The following is an 8255-nucleotide window of genomic DNA, read 5'->3' as shown; positions in this document are numbered from 1 at the left end:
AAAGGATGGCATCAGTAGAGGAGAGACTATACGGAGTCAGAGTGAAGGCAAGAGAGCAGCGAGAAGGTTGAGCCTGTGATGATGGTCGATGGGTGGATGGTAAGCCATGTGACACGCTGGCCAGCAGCTGGGGGAGGTGTCAGCAGCAACAGGGAGGCAAAAACTGGCCTCTGCAGGTGGGGAGAAGGAGATAACCAGAGACTGGAGAGATGTCTACCTGTTCCCAGGAGGAGCTTCCATCTTCCTCAGTCTGTTTTCCAGGCTGGGAAACAAGGGTGAACAAGCCATCCTAGGGGATCAGTGGATTCTCCTCCTAGTTCAGTGTCTCACAGAGGCTAGGGTAGGGAACCCTCTGCGATCCCAGCTCCCTCGTTGTCCACGTGGGGACAGCCTGTGCTTTGCATCAGTGAGCCAACAGCACCAGCAGCCTTGTGTGAATTCCGCCTGGAATCCCCACGCCCCCCAGACAAGGGTTCAAATCTCCATTATACAGATAAGGATATACTGAGCAACGTGAGTATGATGTGCTAGGGTCTCAGTAAGCGACAGAGCTGGGATCCAAGCTCCCATTTGCAACATCAGTTAACTGTATTAAGCAGTTAGGTTCTTTGTGTACATCGCCCTGTCTTCAAGGGAAGGCAGTGAGGCAGAGAAACTCAGCCTTGCTCCAGGTCAGGGCAAGGTGCTGACATAGAGGTGTCCAGCAAAAAGGACACAGGCCACATCTGGAGAACTGGCCAGTCCGTGGGCCACGGAATGCAGTTACCCAGGCCTGGCCTGGCGAGTGCCCCACGCAGGCGTGCTCCTGAACTGTCTGAGCTGCCCTCGAGGAGGTGGGCACACTGGTGAGGCCCGTGGGCTGTAGTCTCTGCTGTAACTGAGGAGTCAGCCTGGATCCTGATGCCACTTCCCATACGATTTCGTTTAAACAGGCGCCTGGTTGTGGCCCATAATTTGCCAGGTTGATTTGTTTAAAATATCGCATTAAAATATTTGTCTCAGTTACTGTGTCTTGGGGGCTCTAGGCAAGTGCTGCTCTGGCCTTGCACTCACCCTTAACTCCTGACCCTGCCGTCACCAACTAACGGAGACCCTGAATGAGTGCCCATGTCCTTATAAGGGCCTGCCCCCAACCCTCTTTTTGGGAACTAGGAATCTCCTCTTGTGTCCTGAGTTCAGGGCCCTGCCATTCCAAAGGACTCAATTCCCCTTTCCCTGAACCTAGTGGAGTGGCTCTCCTTTGCCACCAGAGGTCGCAGTTTCTGTCATTCTGGGTGCAAAGAAAAACTTCCTGCCCTTCCAGCCTCCCTTCCTCACTAAAAGGGGCAGAGCAAATTCATGACTGCTTCTGCCCTCGCCCTGCAGCATCCATTTCCTGATCTTCCCACGAAACACCTTGCCCAGAGTCATCAGCCTGTATGGTAGAGATTGTGCCAGACATTGTCTGTTGCCTCCTAAAAAGCCAACTCCCTTAATCCTTTTGGACAGAGCCTCGATTTGTCCAGGTATTTACTAGGTGCAGGGGGCTTCAGGAAAGCTAAGATCAGTCCCTGAGATAGGGGTGGGTGAGTGACCTTTTTCTGGCCAATAAGACATAAGAGAAAACCTTTGAAGTTTGCTCTGGGAGAAGATTTTGCTTCTTATAGAAGGTGAGAGGAGTATGAGAATTCTAAGTTCTGACCCCAACACACCCCCATCAACAATGTCTGCTTTTATTTATTTATTACATTTTTAAAATGGATCATCAGTTTTATTCCCCTAGTTCCATGAAACCAATGTAAATTTACAAGTGATTTGTATACTTTGCTGAAGAATTCACGTAATGCTCTAGTTCCCTTATCTTTTAACTTCCTCTCCTCAGAAGGAAATGACAACCCACTCCAGTATTCGTGCCCAGTAAATTCCATGGACAGAGGAGCCTGGCAGGCTAGAGCCCATGGCGTTCCAAAGAGTTGGATACGACTGAGCGACTAACACTTTACTTTCACCTCTCCAGTTATCTTGTGTTTTGACCACTGGCCGTAGGAGTCGGGGCTTAGATGAGAACTATGCCTTGAACAAATAGCTGTTTGGTATGGTAATTTGTTTTCCTGCTTGCCCTTTCAGTCCACTCCCATTTCTCCAAACACAGAATCAAAGTTTGAGATTTAAGCCCTTAAACCTGTAGGAATTCCTGTTGGCTTTTTTTCAGAGGCGTTACTTGGGATCTGAATGGTAGGGAGGCTCCTTGTGGAAGGTGGTTAGGAACCCAAAGCCAACTGTTTACATAAAGACAGCAATACAAAAGGACCAGTCCTGTCCTCGAGAGGAATTACCTGGCACTGGCGTCACCGTCTGGCTCTGCTGTGTACGTGTGTCCTTTGAATTTGGCCCCAGAAAGGCAGCTCCAACTTTAAATTGTTAAAATCTATTGTTGTTCAGTCACTAAGTCATATCCAACTCTTTGCAACCCCGTGGACTGCAGCACACCAGGCTTCCCTATCTGTCATTGTCTCCTGGAGTTTGCTCAGATTCATGTCCGCTGAGTCGATGATGCCATTTAAAACCTTTTGGTGATGGCTCAGTTGGTAAAGAATCCACCCACAATGCAGGAGAGCCCGGTTCGATTCCTGGGTCAGGAAGATCCGCTGGGGAAGGGATAGGCTACCCACCCCAGTATCCTTGGGCTTCCCTTGTGGCTCAGCTGGTAAAGAATCTGCCCACAATGTGGGAGACCTGGGTTCAGTCCCTGGGTTGGGAAGATCCCCTGGAGAAGGGAAAAGGCTACCCACTCCAGTATTCTGGCCTGGAGAATTCCATGGGCTGTATAGTCGTTGGGGTCGCAAAGAGTCAGACTCTACTGAGCGACTGCCACTTTTACTTTAATTGCTTTAAGAGGGCAGGAGTATAACGGATCCGCTTTAAGGATCTTGAAAGTGGAGAATTTGTCCCACAAAGATTCTTACAAAAGTTAACTGAAATAACTGATTGACATGGGTTTTCTAAGGGCTAACTAAGAAACTGTCAACAGTCAGATCTCAGTAAAACCAGGTTATAGTTTATCAGATCAGTTTATAGTTCCTTTAGTTTTCTGATTGTCCCAAATGTAGTTTTAATCAAGCCCCCCAAAATAAAAATAAATCTGGGAGCCAGAAAAGATAAACACAAGCCCTCATGCATGGTGGCAGGGCAAACTGGTTACCTTAATAGGTGCCCTGCAGGAACCTGGTCACAGCGGTCACTGATGCTGAAGCCCACGGGAGGAATTCCTTTTCCTTTGCCTGCTCCTGATTATTTCAAGAGAAAGTCTCAATTTGGGTCTGTGTGCTTGGATTTCTATTCTTAAGGAATGTCCCTCACAGAGAACAGGGAGGCCTCAGGTCACGCCCCCTTTAGCTGATAAACTGGTTCAGTCCCTCCTGGGCTTGTATTCTTATTTCACAGTTGCCTCGCATTTACAGCAACTGCTAGTAATTTTCCTTTTTTAGAGAATGACACAAAATCTTTTTTTTTCTTAATATATGTAATTTTAACTCAAAAAATATAAGTAGCAACACAGTGTATTTTGTGACAGTAGTTCTGGAATGTCTGAAGTCTGAGACGGACTCAGGCCAAGGTTGCCTCAGTTTTCCATAAAAGTGCAGTATCCAGATTGCTCTGAGGACCCAGGTGTCCAAAGCCAACTGATGCCATTAGTATTGGACTAAGTTTCCTATTTTACCTGAACAGAGACAAATGATTCTGACCTACTTTAATGAAATTTGGGAAAAAACAGCTGAGGCAGGCCCCATCATGTCCAGATTTGAAGGTGTTTGGGGGGATTAATGAAACATACCAGAAATATTTTTCTTTCCCCCAAACAAGTGTAATGAATGTCAAAGTGTTGATGCTAATTGAGATCCTGATTACATATTGTGAATCCTTAAATTCTGCTTCATTAATTGTCACACTGGTAGCTGTTTTGCACAATATTGCACGCTAAGCTGCAGGCAACCTGACAACAAATACTGGAGGAAAGAGAATTTTAAAAACCAGCTTGATGAACCATTGTCCGTTAAGAACTTGAGCAAAGACTAAAACCCCGAGGCTTTTGCAGGCAGACCCTCAGTGATGGTCTTCCGGAAGAACATTTCCTAGGTGATAGTTTTGTTTGAGATGACAACTCATCGGTGGTGTTTTGCTAACATTTTCAATTATGCAGACAAGCCCTGTGATGAATAGCATTACCAAAAATAATAAAGCCCTCCCCCCAAAAAAATTACAATGATTTGAAACCCTGAATTTTTACTAGCAAAAGTAAATCCTGTTCACAAGAACACAACAATTAGCCCTTGCCCCCCCACCCACCGCAAAACGTACATCCTATGAATAAAGCCAATCCAAAATGTGTTATTTAAAAGAAGTAGGTTGGCAATTGAAGAGTTCATCAAGGCTTTGCAGCTGGAGGGAATTTAAAAAGTCTCACTTTTTGAAAATATCTGACGGTCAAGGGCCAGGAAACTAAGGTAATGCTGATCCTCATGGGTGTGAACAGTGATGTTCACATCCACGGATGTGTGTGAGTGGATGGCCTACGCTACCACGAAGGCGCTCGTGCCGGCTGCCATTTTTGACTGGACCAGTGACTCTTTAAATCCGAGTTTAAGCAGGACAGCCGACATGCCCGCACTACTTGAAACAACCATGTAAAACATGCCCAAGGAGATTAATGAGATTCCAGTGTGCAGTGACACGCCAAGAGCACCATATTTTTGGAAAGTCTTTTTCAGCTGCTGTGACTTGCTTTGCTTTTTCTCCTCTGTACTGTTGATGTTGCCTCCTGTTGTCTCAGTGCCTTTGCTCAGCTCCTGGTGGCCATGGCAGTTCCCGAAAGGGGCAGTGGTGCCCAGGAGCCAGGTGGTACAAGACTGGACCTGGGCACTTGCTTTGCCCGCAAGACTCAGCAGTGCAGCAGCCCAGTCATGTTGCACAGCCTGGCATGGGTGCCTGTGCAGCTGCCCGCTGTGTGAACAATGCCTGCTTTTAAATGCAGTGGTGAACGAGGTTAAACCAGTGGCCTGAGTTCCGGCCCACTCAGCGCCTGGCCCATCTCTCCACTAACTTCCTCTCTAAATTTAGGAAAAATCCCAGACTTCCCTGGCCCTCTGTTTCCCCATCTGTAAAATGAAGGTTCTCATCTGGATCGGACTGGTTGTTGTACCTGGAGACATGTTTGATGGGTCCGTGGAGTATTTGTTCTTTTGGTTGCCGGTGTTAAATGATTAGGATGGTTTCATAGCAACATCCAGGTATCTGACTTCTCTGGAAACATCGTCAGGAGATCCAGCCACACTGGACCCGCATTCCAGCACTTCCCCTTGTGAGGGGGGAGGGCTTGTGCTTCCCAGCTTACCCCAGTCCCCACCCTGCCCTATTGCCCCTTGGCTCTGAGGCTGGCTGCTGGTCACGATTTATCCCCATGCTCATCTTGCTCTTCTCACGATGCAGTTAAGAAGAGAGTGAAACATTTCTTTCTTGCAGACCTTCTCCCCCTCCTGCTGCTCATTTCCTGTAAGTATTGAATTTGAAGCCCCCAGATAAGCCGGTCTCTGTCTTTTTCCAGGGATTGCACAAGCAGCTCCAAATGCAGTCTGTTCAAAAACAAACTCCTGGTTCCAGCCCTTGGTCTCTGCCCCCACCCAGCTTCCCCATCATAGGAAATGACTCCCCTTGACACCTCTCTCTCACCCTCACACCCCGTTCCCCAACCCAGCAGTGAATCCTCTTAGCTTTACTTCCAGAATATAATCAGGAAGCTGGGAGAGTGGCTCCCCTTGGAGGAGGGGCAGAGACATGGAACAGGCTTCTGGGGCCTTCTGCGGGGGAGGGGTAAGTTCCATTTCGCCATCTTGACTCTGGTTACTTGGGTGGATTTGTTGTAAAACTTCATCCACCTGCATGCACACTTACAATAAATGAATCTTTCTCTCGGAAAAAAAAAAAAAAAGTGAAAGTGTTAGTCACTCAGTTGTGTCCAACTCCTTGCAATCCTATGGTTTGCAGAGTAGCCCAATCCCAGAGTAGCCCGCCAGGCTCCTCTGTCCATGAAATTCTCCAGGCAAGGATATTAAGTGGGTAGCCATTCACTTCTTCAGGGGATCTGCCAGAAATTATGAATATACAATGACTAGCTAAAGTAAATCCTGTTCATGAGAACACGGAAATTAGCTCCTCCACCCCACCCAGCACACCCCACCCCCACCACAAAACCTACATCCTATTACTTGGACCTTCTGCTCTTTCGTTTGAACCACTCTGGCTGTCTCCTCACCACACTCCCTGCTTCTGCCTCATCCCCTTTGGTCTTGTTCCCACACAGCAGCCTAGGGAATCCTGTTCAAGACCGATCCCTATCATGTCATTCATTCTTCTGTCCAAAACACTCCAAGGTTGCCACCTCCCTCAGGGCCAGAGACCCACCTGCCCCCACCCTCACCCTCTTACCTTTCTGACCCCCTCTTCTCACTTTGGGTCAGTCACGGAGTTCATCCAATTGGAACTGTCTTCCAATGGCTCGGGGCCACTGTACTTGCTTTTCCCTTTGCCTGCCACACTGTTCCTCATACATCCTCACGTGGCCACCGCCTTCGCTTCCTTCCGATCTCTCCCAGACTCCACTTGGTCTTCCGGGAGGATCCTGTGCAGAAGGTACCCCATTGCCTCCCCAGCTTTGTCTCCAGCCCATTCACAAACACCTGCTCCCATTTCCATTCACTTGCTCATTTGCCTCTTGGCCACCCTGGGGGCCAAGGTGGTGTTTGCTTTGTTGTTCCAGCCCTGGTGTTTGCACTGGTGCATGGAAGGTAGTGGGTGCTCGGTAAACATTTACTGAATTGAATTCCCTCATACAAGCCCAGCCTAGATGTCGGAGAAAAAAAAATCAAGGAGCCATGTGCACTTGCTTACCACTATGTCAAACACACACACACACACACACACACACACACACACACACCCCAACTACCCACAGTCTTCCCTGCTGGATGCAAAGCAGAGAAGGGTCCTGGCCTGTGGCTTAGAACAAAAAATAGTCAGAACCCTCGGGGGGTTTGGTGCCGATCAAAGGCCTCTGAATGTTTGTAAACCTTGGCTCTCTGCCTGAGATAGAGGGGGTCAAGGGATGGCCCAGAATCCAGGGTTGGTTGCAGCTCCAGGCCAGGGGAGTCCATCGCCTGCCACTTTCCCCACAGTGAGGAAAGGCCCTGAGAGGTCAAGCCGCGTGACCCCCTCCCTCCAGGGCATCTCAAGGGCTGACTTATCCCAACCCCAGCCTCGACCCCACCTGCTGGGCCTGGCTTCAAAGCCAATATTGCTCTTGGAGATGCAGAGGCTTCGACCAAGATGTCCCACTGAGATGCTGACCGTGGTACCACGGGGCTCACTGAGGGGAATGGGGGGTGCACTGAGAGGCCCTTCTGTGCGGGCAAAGTGGGAGACTGGTGCCCATACGCCCCTCAGAAGACTCTCTCCTCTCCCATTTTATATTTCTTCATAGTGCTAAACATCACGTGATGCTGAACATAATGCTGCGTATTTCACGCATGCATCTTGCTATAGAGCTGCCAAAACAAATGCTCTGTGAGAGCAGACACTTTTGTTTCATTTGATCCCTGCTATTGTCCCAGCACCCAGAGTGATGCCTGGTACATAGGATGCACTCGATTCATATTTGTTGAATGAATGATAGGTGTGATTTTGGTTGATGTTCACAGTAATACAATACAGTGATTTAAAGCATGTTCAACTATTCAGCAGTTGACTGAGCCTCTCTGTGTCCCAGGCACGGGGACTGTGGCAGGATGCAATCTGGACTCCTTGTTCTCACGGGGCTTCATCTAGGAAGAATTTCAAATGGTGAGTCATGCTGTGAGGGAAACAGCACAGGGGATTTTATACAGAGGAAGTGTTGGCAAGTTGAGGTATGCTGTGTTTCACTAAATTAGGTAGTCACGGAGGCCCCACTGAGGAGGTGACGTCTGAATTGAGACCTGAGTGAGGAGAAGGAAGCGGCCACTATGAGGGATGGTAGGAAGGAGTGGGGGAAGAGACATGCAGTCAGAGGGAGCAGTCAGTGCAAGGACTTGGCATGTTCAAGGAGGAGGAAGAAGGTCACAAAGAGGGTGGCACCCGGTGGTTGAAGGGAAGGCGGGTAGGACATGGAGTTGCAGGACTCCGTCATTCGTGTGAGTGCCCAGCGCAGTGCTTGGCACACAGCAGGCCCCTTAGTAACTCACCTG

The 8255-nt window shown here is 48.7% G+C and overlaps 1 pseudogene; it reads right to left on the bottom strand.

The window, feature by feature from the left end:
* Positions 1-4405: 4405 nt before the first annotated feature.
* Positions 4406-6675, bottom strand: LOC138091203 (protein FAM210B, mitochondrial pseudogene; annotated as a pseudogene).
* Positions 6676-8255: the final 1580 nt, after the last annotated feature.

The sequence above is a fragment of the Capricornis sumatraensis genome, chromosome 15 (assembly GCF_032405125.1).
Source record: "Capricornis sumatraensis isolate serow.1 chromosome 15, serow.2, whole genome shotgun sequence".
In the NCBI taxonomy this organism is placed as follows: Eukaryota; Metazoa; Chordata; class Mammalia; order Artiodactyla; family Bovidae; genus Capricornis; species Capricornis sumatraensis.
Note: the sequence above shows the minus strand (reverse complement) of the source record. Positions and strands in the feature narration are given on the sequence as shown.